The sequence below is a fragment of the Miniopterus schreibersii genome, assembly GCF_964146895.1.
Source record: "Miniopterus schreibersii genome assembly, chromosome: 3".
NCBI classification, from domain to species: domain Eukaryota; kingdom Metazoa; phylum Chordata; class Mammalia; order Chiroptera; family Miniopteridae; genus Miniopterus; species Miniopterus schreibersii.
This window is the reverse complement of record NC_138103.1, coordinates 8,803,379-8,815,876: the sequence shown is the minus strand read 5'-3', so window position 1 is coordinate 8,815,876 and position 12,498 is coordinate 8,803,379.

The following is a 12,498-nucleotide window of genomic DNA, read 5'->3' as shown; positions in this document are numbered from 1 at the left end:
TCCTCAAGTGCCTCTCCTGTGGTCCCCAGAATGTGAAATATACACCTGAACAGTTTAGAAGGAGCTTTCAAAAAAATCGTAGTATTTAACGGTCCATTTTGATTTTTTTCCATTGTTTTTTCAGAGAGAGTGAGAGGAGAGAGAGAGAAACATCGATGGGAGAGAGACGCATCGATTGGTTGCCTCCCACACGTGCCCCGGCCCGGACGGGGGATCAACCCTGCAAGTGAGGTTTGTGCCCTTGGCTGGAATCGAACCCGGGACCCTTCAGTCTGTGGGCCAACGCTCTAACCACTGAGCAAACCAGCCAGGGCTCACGGCTCATTTTGTATAAGATCTACTTAAATGATCAACCCGGAGAAGGGGAGCAGGTGGGAAGGGAGGCTCTTGCCCAAACCTGAGGCTTTGCAGGGAGGGTGGATCCTGCGCTCAGAGCGCGCACCGCACCCATCCCGCGCGTGGCTGTAGAAAGATTGGCACAAGGAAGGTACGTGGGGCAGCCACAAATAACACTGTGTTCGGAAGGAGGTGCTGCTCAGGGTTAATGGGAACCAGCTGTGTATCTTAAACTGTTAGAAGGCGGGTGGCTCTAAGCCATCTGACAGAAACTGCACGCATTTGCCAGTGACAGTGGCTTAGAGAGGGGGCTCAGGACTACGCTGAGGCCACAGCATCGTCCAGTGCTCTGCCGGGAGCATTGGTATTATCATTTTTTGGAGTTTAGCAGTTCTAATGGGTGTTTTAGCTTGTAATTCCCTACTGATAAATGACTTCTTTTTGTATGCTTTTTTACTGTCTCAATATCTTCTTTGACCAGGTGTCTCTTCAGGTCTTTACCCATTTTTAATGGGGCCGTTTGTTTTATAGTCTTCTGTATATTTTGAGCTGAAATCCTTGATCAGGTATGTGTTCTGCAAATATGGCTAGTCTTTTGGTTCTCTGAACAAGGTTTTTCCCACATTAGGAGTTTTCAATTTTATAAAGTCCACATTATTAATTTCTTCTTTTATGACTAGGCTTCTGGTGTTGTGCGTTAAAACTCATCACCAAAGCCAAGGCCATGTAGATGTTCTTTTATGTTTTCTTTTAGATACTTGATAGTTTTACATTTTAGATTTGTCGATGGACAATTTTGCCTGAATTTTGGTGTAAACTGCAAGGTTTGTGTTAACATTCATTTCATTCCATTTGGTTTCCAATTAATTTTTTCCTAACTATTTTTGGAGAAGTCATGGGATATTTGGCTTCATTTCAGTTTGAATTTCCAGAGTTAATGGATTCAGCAGGACTGTCCAGAAGGGGTCTGGCCTCCGCTGAACTGTGAGCTCGGAGAGATTTGCACGGCTCCACCCCGTCCTGCGGGTAGGGGGCGCCAGAGCCTGCCTTTTTGACCCACTGGACACTTGTGCATTCTGCCCATGGACTTGACTTCTGTGTGCTAAGGAAGGTGGTCTCCTCAGGACGTCAGGGAGAGGCGTTGTCAGGAGCTTGGTGTCCTGAGGGCCCCCTGGGAAGCCCCCCTGAGGGAGGAAGAGGTGAGAAGCTTCCTGTGCATGAGGTATGCTGAGGGGGCGAGGGAGGGGTGTTAGTTTTATGATGACTCAGCAGAGTCAATGTGGGAAATTGGGGTGTTTTTAGTTAGTTTTGTGTGTGGCATAAGATAGCGTCCAGTGTCGTTCTTTCACGTGCGGCTGGCCAGTGTTCCCAGCCCCATTTACACACGTTTGTTTCTGGGCTCTTCCTTCTGCTCCGTGGATGGACGTGTCTTGTTTTTATGCCAATACCACACCGTTTGGGTGGCTCTAGCCTTGTGACAGAGTTTGAAGTTGGGGAGCGTGATGCCTCCAGCTTTGTTCTTTCTCAAGATTGCTTTAGCTATTCAGGGTCCTTTGTGGTTCCATATAAATGTTAGGATTGTTTGTTCTATTGCTGTGAAAATGAGGCAGTTAGAAGCTAGGGAAATTTCTTGACAAGTGGAATAAGGGAAACTGAGACAAAATAGTTAAACAAGGCCAAACAATTTGAGCAATTTACAGCCAGCTAATGAATCACAAGGTTTATCTTCCCTAACCAAGGGACGCTTTAGGACGCTTAGGAGCAAATGGCTTACACATTCCAGACTGTCCCAGGACAGAACGGCCTGGGTCCCCGTCCCTCTTCAGTGATGTTCTTTGAAAATAAAACTAACCAGAAAATAACGCCTGGCCCCTCTGTGTGCACATTTTGATGAATCGGAATATTGAAGGACACACCTGGAAAGCTGATGAATATTAAATAGAGACCCTCCCCCTGAGACCTCCCCTAGGATTCTGGGTGACCAAAGAAAGATAAAAGGCCTCAAGACAAAGGAGCCACTGGGAGCTCTCGCTAGAGCAACCCCCCCGCCCCATGGATCGCTGCTCTTTTTCTCCTAAACTCTAAGTGTCCTCACAAGATTTGTAACCAGAGGAGCAGTGGGCGGCGGCAGCTCATCCCGGGCTTACCCCCTGAACCCGTCTCCAAGGCCCCCTTTTCCTCCGTCTCTCTCCTGTTGCTTCTTCTATCTTAAGCCCTTCCTTTGTTTCACTGTCCCCAGTTCTAATAAACATACTCTCGAAATCACCTAGATTTGTGTTGTGAAATCTGTCCTACCCGAAGTCAAGAACCCACGCACTGCGGTCAAGGACTCTGGCCGGTAGCAAAAATGCCGTTGGAAATTTGGTCGGGATCCATAGATTTATGGATCACTTTGGGTAGAATGGACATTTAAAAAGTATGAATTCTCCCAGTGCATGAGCACCGGGTATCTTTCCATTCATTCGTGTGGCCTTCTCTTCCATTTCCTTCATCAGTGTCTTATAGTTTTCAGTGTACAGGCCTTTCACCTCCTTGGTTAAATTTATTCCTAGGCATTCTGTTCTTTTAGATACAATTGTAAATGGGATTATTTTCTTAATTTCTCTTTCTGATGGCTCATTCCTCTTGTGTAGAAATGCAACTGATTTCTGTATGTTGATTTTGTGTCCTGCAAATTTACTGGATTCATTAATTAGTTCTAGCAGTTTTCTGGCGGTGGGGTGATGTGGAACATAGGAATTCAAAAATCCCACTGCGTCTACCTGGGAAAATCGGCATCCCAGGACATAGTGGCTACTAATATAATCTTAACACGTGGACGGCTGCATGGGTGACTAGCTTCACCACTTTGGGTGAGCTGGGTCTGCAAGGGGTTCGGCCTCTCTAATGAAGTTTTATGTGTTCTCTGCTTTTCTGGAATGGTACTGACGTGGCTGTTTTAAAAAGTAATGTACTTCCCGGTAATTTCAGATGCACAGATCTGCAAGAGCAGTTCAGAGACTCTCTCTCTGCTCAGATTCGCAGCCGTCTTTCCTTCCCCACTCTTGCCGTCTCACACAGTCCCCCAGCGTTTAATCCGGAACAGTGTGCTGGCCCATGGACCTGCCAATTACCCCGGGAGGCAATTATTGTGGTTTCCACATGATAATCCAATCCCCAGTCCCACATCAACGTTTACCGCCTGCCCCAGCTGTGTGAAAATGCCCGTTTCCACTGGGATGCAGCTTTATTTTGCCGAGACTTTTATTAAGACTTTCCCTCCTTTTCATAAACTTGCTGGATTTGAAGCGCACAGATGACGCCTGACTCCGAATCCCCGAATCCTGCAGTGGCTCTGTGTTTAAGCGCCCGAGGAACCGCCACACCGTTTCCCACAGTGGCTGCACCATTTTACTTTGTTCCTTTACATGGCAGAACGGGAATTCAGTTTATGGGTTTATCACGTTTTATTTATTTGGTCACCCACGGAGGGACGCTTGAGTCGTTTCTGCCTTTGCTGCTGTGCACAGTGCTGCTAGGAATGTTCATGTGAAAGTTTTTGGTTTGGACACCCTTTTCAGTTTTGGGGGGATACATTTAGGGGTGGAGTAATAGAACCTTATGGTAATTGCTTTATTTACTTGTTTGTTTGTTTATGGAAATGGCAAACTGTTGTATACACAGGCCGCACCGGTTTACATTTGCACAAGCAATGTTTAAGGGTTCCAGTTTCTCTACAACATTGCTGACAATGGTTATTTTTAGTTTTCTTTTTAAAAAAATCCTCACCTGAGGATATTGCTTTTCAGAGGGAGCGGAAGGGAGAGAGAGAGAGAAACATGGGTGCGAGAGAGACACATCGGTCGGTTGCCTCCCGCACGCGCCCCGGCCTGGGCTGGGGATCGAGCCTGCAACCGAGGTACGTGCCCTTGGCTGGACTTGAACCCGGGACCCTTCAGTCCTCGGGCCGCTCCAACCACTGAGCAAACTGGCTAGCGCTATTCAAATTCATCTTTAACATTTAGTTTTTTGTCTTTTTGTTGATGAATTGTAAAAGTTCGTTGTGTAGTCTGGATATCAGCTTTAAAATGTACAAGTAAATCTTCCACTCTGTGGCCTGTCCTTCCAATCTCTGGGTAGCTTCTTTCAAGACAGAAGTTTTTAATCTTGAGGAAATCTCATTGTCCGACCGTGAGGCAGAGGTGTAATGGCCACCGTGTGGGAAGGTGCCTTCGGACCGAAAGACGAAGCAGGCAGCTTCGTAGACTGGAACAGAATTTTTTGCAGTGTAATTGCTTGTGGGAAGACTGGGTTGGAGCGGAAAGACGACCCAGAAATTCTGTGTAGAATATTCTCTGCTAACAGACCGGTTATAATACTTTTTAAAAAATAGTATAACTTGGGTACTAAGACTGACAGGACAAAGGGACAAAGAATGCAGCTGTGCCAGGGGCCATGCGTCCTGCCTCCTGGTCGTCTAGTGGTAGATAATTGTTTATAATCCATACTATTACCAGCTTGATATTTATCTTGGTTGCCATGCCTTTCTGGGTGTTACTAACAAAAATACGGCTATATTTTAAGGACCACAGATAGTCATCAACTAGAAAGCTTTAGTATGCTTGCCAAGGACAGTGCGGTTGGCCAAGGGTCACAGTAGGAAAGGACACGAAGATGGAGATCTGCACTTTGTGGCCCACACAGTCTTATCCGCCCATCTGCCTCTGGCCTGCATGCTCATACCACAGCCCTAAAAGCGGAGGAGGCCTCCTAGGCACAAGAGGGTCCCCTAGTGGCCCAACCTCCTTTCCCGGGGAGGGAAGCAAGCCAGCGGCTGAGTGCATCAGCGAGGGAGTCTGGTCGACCTTCTCTATAGCGTTTTGCAGGGGGGGGAAGGGGCCAGTAACGTTAGATGCATAAGAGGGAATGTCAGGACGGCATTCTCGTTTAATGCGAGCCCAGGTCCCGCGCCGCACTCCAGTGAGAATATATAAAGCCATTCTATTTTGCAAAACCAGTTTTTTCATTTGAGCAGTTCCTTGGCAGCAAGGAAATGCTGTTTAGGATCATTTAAGACAGTTGCCGTGAACTTAGTGGCTGGCCAACCAGGGGGAAGAAAATGGAAATAGGACGTCCCCACTGAGACAGACTGTGAGCCCAGCGAGACTTTATTTATTATTATTGTAAAATATGTTTTTATTGATGTTTTAGAGAGGGAGGAAGGACGGGGGAGAGAGAGACAGACAATCAAGGAGAGAGAGAAACATCGATTGGCTGCCTCCTGCACGCTCCCTACTGGGGCTTGAGCCTGTAACCTGGGCATGTGCCCTGACTGGTGACCTCTTAGTGCATGGGATGACACTCCACTAAAGGAGCCACACTGGCCGGGCAACGGGAGCCACTTTAGCTGGCCCGGATATTCCTCACTCTGTGGCAGGTAGTGTCCTAGCCAACCTGGGGGAAGTTGCCAGTCCAAGCCCTTTTCAAGTGTCCCCTCCCCTGGTTTGATGTCTCAGGGAGCTCTGAATAGTGGTTGACGTGGGCCCTTTCTCGGTCCTGGCATTAAGGCATCAGGCTGTAGCTTTCTAAGAGACATGGTCAGTGGACCGTGCTGCGTAGCCGTTCCCAAGCGAGAACTAACCCTTGGCTGGTATCGGCCGCATTTATTTTCCTAACCGCTTTGGCAATGACCTTATGACCTTCGCCCACTTGTACAAAGTGAGAATTGTAATAGGGGACACACAGCTGTGCCTTTAAAATACCGTGCTTCTTTAGGGAGGGGGACTGTACCTTTTTTTTATTAATGAAGGCATCTCTTGGGGGCATCTATAGTGGGGACCGAAGTGGACTCCTAATACACTGGCCCCAGGCCGGCATGTGACTCACTGCGCTTCCTGAACCTGCGTGACATTTCTGCAGGGGAGAGGCTTGGTCACCCTGGAGCAGGTCTTGAAATAATCCTTCTATGCACCTCATGATTGGGAGGGAAGTTCTTACTGTAACTGGCTGCTCTTTGGTAAGAAGCTCCACCTACAGGAGACTGGTATCCATTGTCAATAATTGCTGTTCTTTTGGGGTTTAGCTAACATTTGGCAATCTCTGTAACTGGGCACCGGAGGATATTTTTTCCATTGATTTTTAGAGAGAGTGGAAGAGAGGGAGGAGGGGGAGAGAGAAAGAGGAACATTGATGTGAAAGAGACACGGATTGGTTGCCTCCCTCGAGGGCCCCAACCAGGGCCAAAGATGGAACCCCAGACCCTTTGGTCCACAGGCCAATGCTCTAACCACTGAGCAAACTGGCCAGGGCACATATGTCCCTTCTTAGCTAGGTGATACAATGGGTGAAGGCATTGCACTAAATGGGGTATAAAATGTACCAATACTCCAGAATTCCCACACAAGCCTGCCCCTCTTTCACATTTCTTGGTATGGAGTAGGCTTGTACTTTGTCTCAGACAGGCTCAGAGACAACGCAGGTCTTGCCCAACCTAATACCTCCCCAAAATGTTACTGTGGTGCCTGGGCCTTGAGCTCTCTGGCTTCACTGCCACCCTCTCTGCTGTAGATGGTCCAGGAAAACCTGCCAGGTTCCCTGTGACAGAGGCCAGTCTTCACAGGTTAGCGTGATGTCATCAATGTAATGAGCCCATTTCACGGAGTTCGGGGAGGAAAACAGTGACAGGTCCTGAGCCACTGTCCCATGGCATATGGCGGGACTGGGTAAATAAATAGCTTCGGGGGAGCACTTGGAAAGTATATGCCAAGTGGGAAATACATTTTCTTTCTTTTTCACTTTTTTATTGACTTTATTGGGATCTGGCTCTGGCTTTGGTGTCCAGGGTCTCGGGTCTAGTGTCCAGTTCCATGATCCGGCTCTGGGGTCTGGAGTCTGGGGTACTGGTATATGAGTTAGGGTATACAGTAGGGGTTAAGGAAGGGGGGAGGGGGAAGGGTTAGTAGGTTAGAATAAGGATTTAAGGTTTAGGGCTTTGATGTTTGGGGTTCGGAGGTAAGGGTTAAGGGTTTAGGTAGGGGTTTAGGGGTCAGGGTTGGGAGTTATGGTTATTTTTAAGGTTTAGTGTTAGGGATTAGGGTTGGGGTTAGGGTTTAGGGTTAGGGTTTGAGTTAGGGGTTAGAGTTGGGATTGGAGTTAAGGTTGGGGTTAGGGGTTCGGGGTAGGGTTAAGGTTATGGGTTAGGGCTGAGGTTCAGGGTTAGAGTTAAGGTTTAGGGTTAGAATTTATGTGGAAATATTTCTGGCTGAAGAATTGTGCAGTAAATTGCTGATAGATGACTTCCATGTGGAATACAGTTTTAGGAAAGAAACTATATTTTGGACCCATTACCTTTGTGCCAGCTGAGTCAGATCCCCCGATTGTTGGAGAGTCCTGAACTGTAAATCCACAGGACACTCACAGGAATGAGCAAACACTTGCGTTTCACTCTCGTGCGAAGCTTATCGGAGCAGAGAGCTCGGGTTTCCATAAACTGCAGTTCCAGAGGCCCCTGTGTCGGGCTTCAGCACCCCCTCCGAGCAGGGCCACGAAGAGGCACAAATATTCTGGGGTTTGGGCTTTATTCTTTCCTCAAGCAGAGGTAGTTCCAAGAGATGCTTTTCATTAGGGCCTGAGGCAAGCTGCCCACCGTGTCTTTTGGGGGCTGCTGTGAGCTTCATGATGCAGGGCAGTGGCTTTGCCTCTTGTCCACATGCCTTATTGAACCTTTAATCACATTAGAAAAATAACTACACACGATCTGCCTGGTCATTAAAGGGCATTGCCTGCAAAGAGGGCACCCATATCAGCAGTCTATGCTACGTGTTAAGGATGCACTGGGAGATTTGGGGACATTTGGGGTTCTCCTAAGGAAAGTATGAGACAAGCCTCCTGCCTGTCCTGGGGCTGTAAGCTCAGCCGAGTTACGGCAGTTCTTTGTGTGTGGTGATGTGGTGTCCTGGGAAACACTGAGACAGGCCTGTGCTTACTGGAAATTTAAAATTTAAGTTAGCAGTTACTCCCTGCTTTGGAAAGCTTTAGCTTGTTTTGGATAACTTGGAATCCTCAGAAGCCCTGAAGTGAAAAGACAGCAAGTAGGGAAGGGAGATGCTTTATGGTTATGAAGCAGTGCGGGCTTCTACTTGGGTAAATTAGCTGGCCCGGGAGATCTCATGTTTGGGGGGTAATGAGAACTGTGGGGCTCTCGGGCTGTGACTGGAACCCAGGTATGGCTGGTTCCTGGCTGGGGGAAGGGATGGGGGAGGAAGTGTGTGCGAGGGTGGGGTGTCTGTGGCTCTGTTGGCTTGGTGTTGGTAATTCCATCGCTGGCCCAGCACCAGCCTCCACCCAGCTGTGTCTGCGGGACTAGGGGACGGTCAATCCCTGGATGCTTTGAGGGGGTTCTTCAGATGGAGGCCCAGGGGCGGGGAAAGGAGTGACATTCCCTCCACCTCTTCTAAGGTCAACCAGAGGCCCTTTGAAGGGTAGTGACCTTAGCTAATTTGATTAGGCAAGAGGGAAATAATTCCGGTTGGGATTTGGGCTTCAGACTAGTGAGTATAATGCCAACACGCCCGCTGCGGCCTGCGGGCCCGGTTTCAGGGTGGCAAGGGAAACGCGCTGGTGGGATGGCAGCGCTGCTCATCGCAGGGCTCACAGTCCCCGTCACTGGGCACCTACTGAGTGCGGGCACTGTGCTGAGTGCCACCATGCATTCTCCCATCAAACCCTCCCAAGGGCACCAAAAGATAGGTGACGCTGACATCCTCATTTTAAAGATGAAGAGGCTGAGACGCGAAGAAATGATAAACGGGCCTCTTTGGGTTCATCTTAAATATTTGAGACTTTGCACTTCCTGGGCTTGTAAGCTTTCTGTCATTATTTCTCCAAAAAGGTTTTCAATTTCCTGCTCTGTCTTCTCTCTCTGGTAGCCCTGCGGTGCAATGTCGGGGGCCGATGTTGTCCCACAGGCCCATTAAACCACCCTGTTTTTGGATTCTTTCTCCTTTTGGCTTTTCTGAGTGGGTGTTTTTTGGTGCCTTGTCTTCAACATCGATGGTTCGAGCCTCTGCTTTGTCTGATTCCTCCAGTGTGTTCTTCATTTCTGACTGGTTCTTTTTTCATCTTTTCTCTCTTCATTTCGTTTCCTATCTTTGTGGAAGTTCTCGCTGACATCATCTGCTCTTCCCCTAAGTTTGGTGAGCAACCTTACGACCAGTGTTCTGAACTCTGCATCTGGTTGGTGGCTTCTATTTTGTTTAGTTATTTTTCTGGAGTTTTGCTCCGATCTTTCATCTGGGACGTGTTCCTTTGTCTCTGCATTTTGGCAGCCTTCCTGTGTCTGTTTCTATTTATCAGGTAGAGCCACTATGTCGCCTGCACTTGGTAGAGTGGCCTAATGTAGGAGGTGTCTTGTGAGGGCCCGTAGCACAGCCTCCCCGGTCACCTGAGCTGGGTGCTCCAGGGGTGTCCCTTGTGTGGGCTGTGTGTGCCCTCCTGTTGTAGCTGGGCCTTGATTGCTGCTGGCATGTCAGTGAGTGGGGTCAACCCTCAGGCTGACTGACTGTGGTGGTTGGTCGCGACTACACCAGACAATCTGTTGAGCAGGGGCTGGCTGCTTGGAGTGGAGTGGGAGTCACTTGAGTGGGGCTCTGGTGCCAGCTGAGTTCGCCCTTCGTGTGTGTCATTTGTGGAACTGGCTGGGTGATGCTCTGGTGGGTTCTGAAGCCAGCCACCGAGGATTGGGGGTGGGTGGGATGGGAAGATGAAAACAAAACACCCCGCACACAGTGCCTGTCATGAATTGAGAGAGCTCACGGAATGTTTTTGTCTTCTTGTTAAACCTCACCTGACGATATATTTTCCAGTTATTTTTAGAGACTGGAAGGGAGGGAAGGAGGGAGAGAGGGAGAGAGAGAGAAACATCGATGTGAGAGAGTCAGATCGATTGGTTGCCTCCCTTATGCACCCCAACTGGGCCTGGAGATCTAACCTGCAACCCAGATATGTGCCCTTGACCGGGAATCAAACCTGAGACCCTTTGGCACTCAGGCTAACTCTCTAACCATCGGGCCACACCTGCCGGGGCTTGCTGTTGTTTTGATGTTTCAAAAGTATTTTCCTCTTTAGGATTTAATAAAGTTTTTTTGAAGTTACGATAACCAATAATAATTTGATTGAAAAAAATGTGCATCATCATAAAGACAGAGGTACAATCATATTTTAGGATCTCCTTTCATTAATGCTCACTTGAAAATGGATTTGGAAACCAAGGTTGAACAGAAAGTATGCAGCTGACCCATCAAATTTTAAATTTTTATTCCATTTTTGTGTTCATCCTAACAATTATCAAGAGCCTTGTAAGTGTACACTAGTGTGATGGGTGCAAAGCTGCTATCAGCTGGTAAAAAAAATAATATAGATGTAATAAGTGTAATAAGAAGAAACTGCTAAGTTTCTTCTGTTAGAGTTTATCAGTTAAGCAGTTTTAGGTGCAAGAAATTGCCTGGGTAATTTAAGCAAAAACAGCTTATTGGAAGGGTACTGGCTTCGTATTATTCAGGATAGGCCAGGTTATGGTGCTGTAACAAACATGGGTCATGCTGCGTGTCGCATGTGGGTCTGCAGAGGCTCTGCTCTGCATTCACTCAGGGACTCAGCCCGCAGAGGAGCCACGATTTTGCTGCTGCATCACCTGAAACACCTGCAGTATGAAGTCTCCTCCAGGACCATGCGGGAGTCTCTAGAGATGGAGGTTTGCGTGGAAGCTTTTTACCGCCTCAGCCTAAAAATGGTATGTGCTACTGCGACTCGAATGTCATAGGTCAGAATGAATCCCAAGGTCTGTCCTCGCTGCAGGGGGCTGGGAAATGCAAGGGGACAAATGGAGTAACTGGTGAGCTTACTGTCTCTGCTCTAGGGGCGTTCAGAGACTCAAGGGAAAAGCTGAAGAATCAGCTCTTGCTCTGGACAGGGATCACAGCAGCAGGGAGACAGGCCGGGGGGAGCTCCAGTCAGGTTGTCCTCCATCAGCAGTTGTCTGTCACCCACCTTAGCATCTGCCCTGGGGGGAGAAAGCAGCCAGCTGACTGGCCCAGTCAGGTTTTATGTCCCACCCAGGACAAAGGTAAGTGGGCAATTTGATTGACAGTTCCACCGCAAAGGGGAGGGATCATTTATCCAAACAAAACTGGTGTGCAGCTAAGGTGGGCAAAAACATGTACCTGCTCCAGAGCCGGTCAGAACCCCAAGTGCTCAGAGCTGGCGTAACCGAGAGGGTTCGACAGAAGAGGTGGCACTCACGAAGAGCCTTGAAGGATGGGATGAATTTGATGGCGAGGAAACTAAGGTAAGCTGAAAGGGCTATACAAGCAAAGTGTGGATGCAGAAAGGAAGACTAGTTGACTTTGATTAGAAATTATTTTTAGTTACTTTCTCACCCCAACTTACCCTGCCTGTCTTTGTCCCACATGGCGTCAGCTCAGGGGCACAGTGGGTGAGGGCTGGCTGGCATGGCTGCAGCCCCCTCACCAGCTTGGAGCCTTGGTCTCCTGTGGCGGCTGAGACTCTCAGTCCCCCCCACGGGCCTCCCCTGCGGTCAGGTTACATTTCCTCACTGCTCGGTGGTCTCAGCACAGTCGGGCGGCTTATCCTGTGGCTCAGGGCTCTGGAGGGGCAGAAGCAGAGTCTCCTGGGTCCCTGTGGCCCAGGCTGGCACAGCATCGTGCCCTTTGCATTCCAGGAGTTAAACTATTTCATAGGCCCGGTGCAGACTGGGGGGTGGGGGCTGTGCAGGATTGTCAACCCTGGGAGATGGGTTCATTTGGGGTCATCTTTGGGACCAGCTACCATGGAGGACACACTTGTACTTGGCCTTCCTACGCCGCCGGCCCCATGTGAGGTATGTGGTGAGAAGTGGGTAATGTTAGAGGAAAAATAAGTGGGGCGCTAGGTTGTGCAGGCCTTAAGTGCCAGCCTAAAGAGTTTAAACTTTTAAAACATAAGTGTTTCATGTCCTTTGATGATGTTACCGGGGGGTGGGAGGAATCAGCAGAGGTCTTCCTCCCCATGGGCCTCTTTCCAGCTTTGCTCTGCATGTCTGTTGGCCAGAACCGAGTCTCATCGCCACCCCTTGCTGCAGAGGAGCCGGGAAAGTGAGGCTCTGCGAAAGGGGGTTAGGATTGCTGC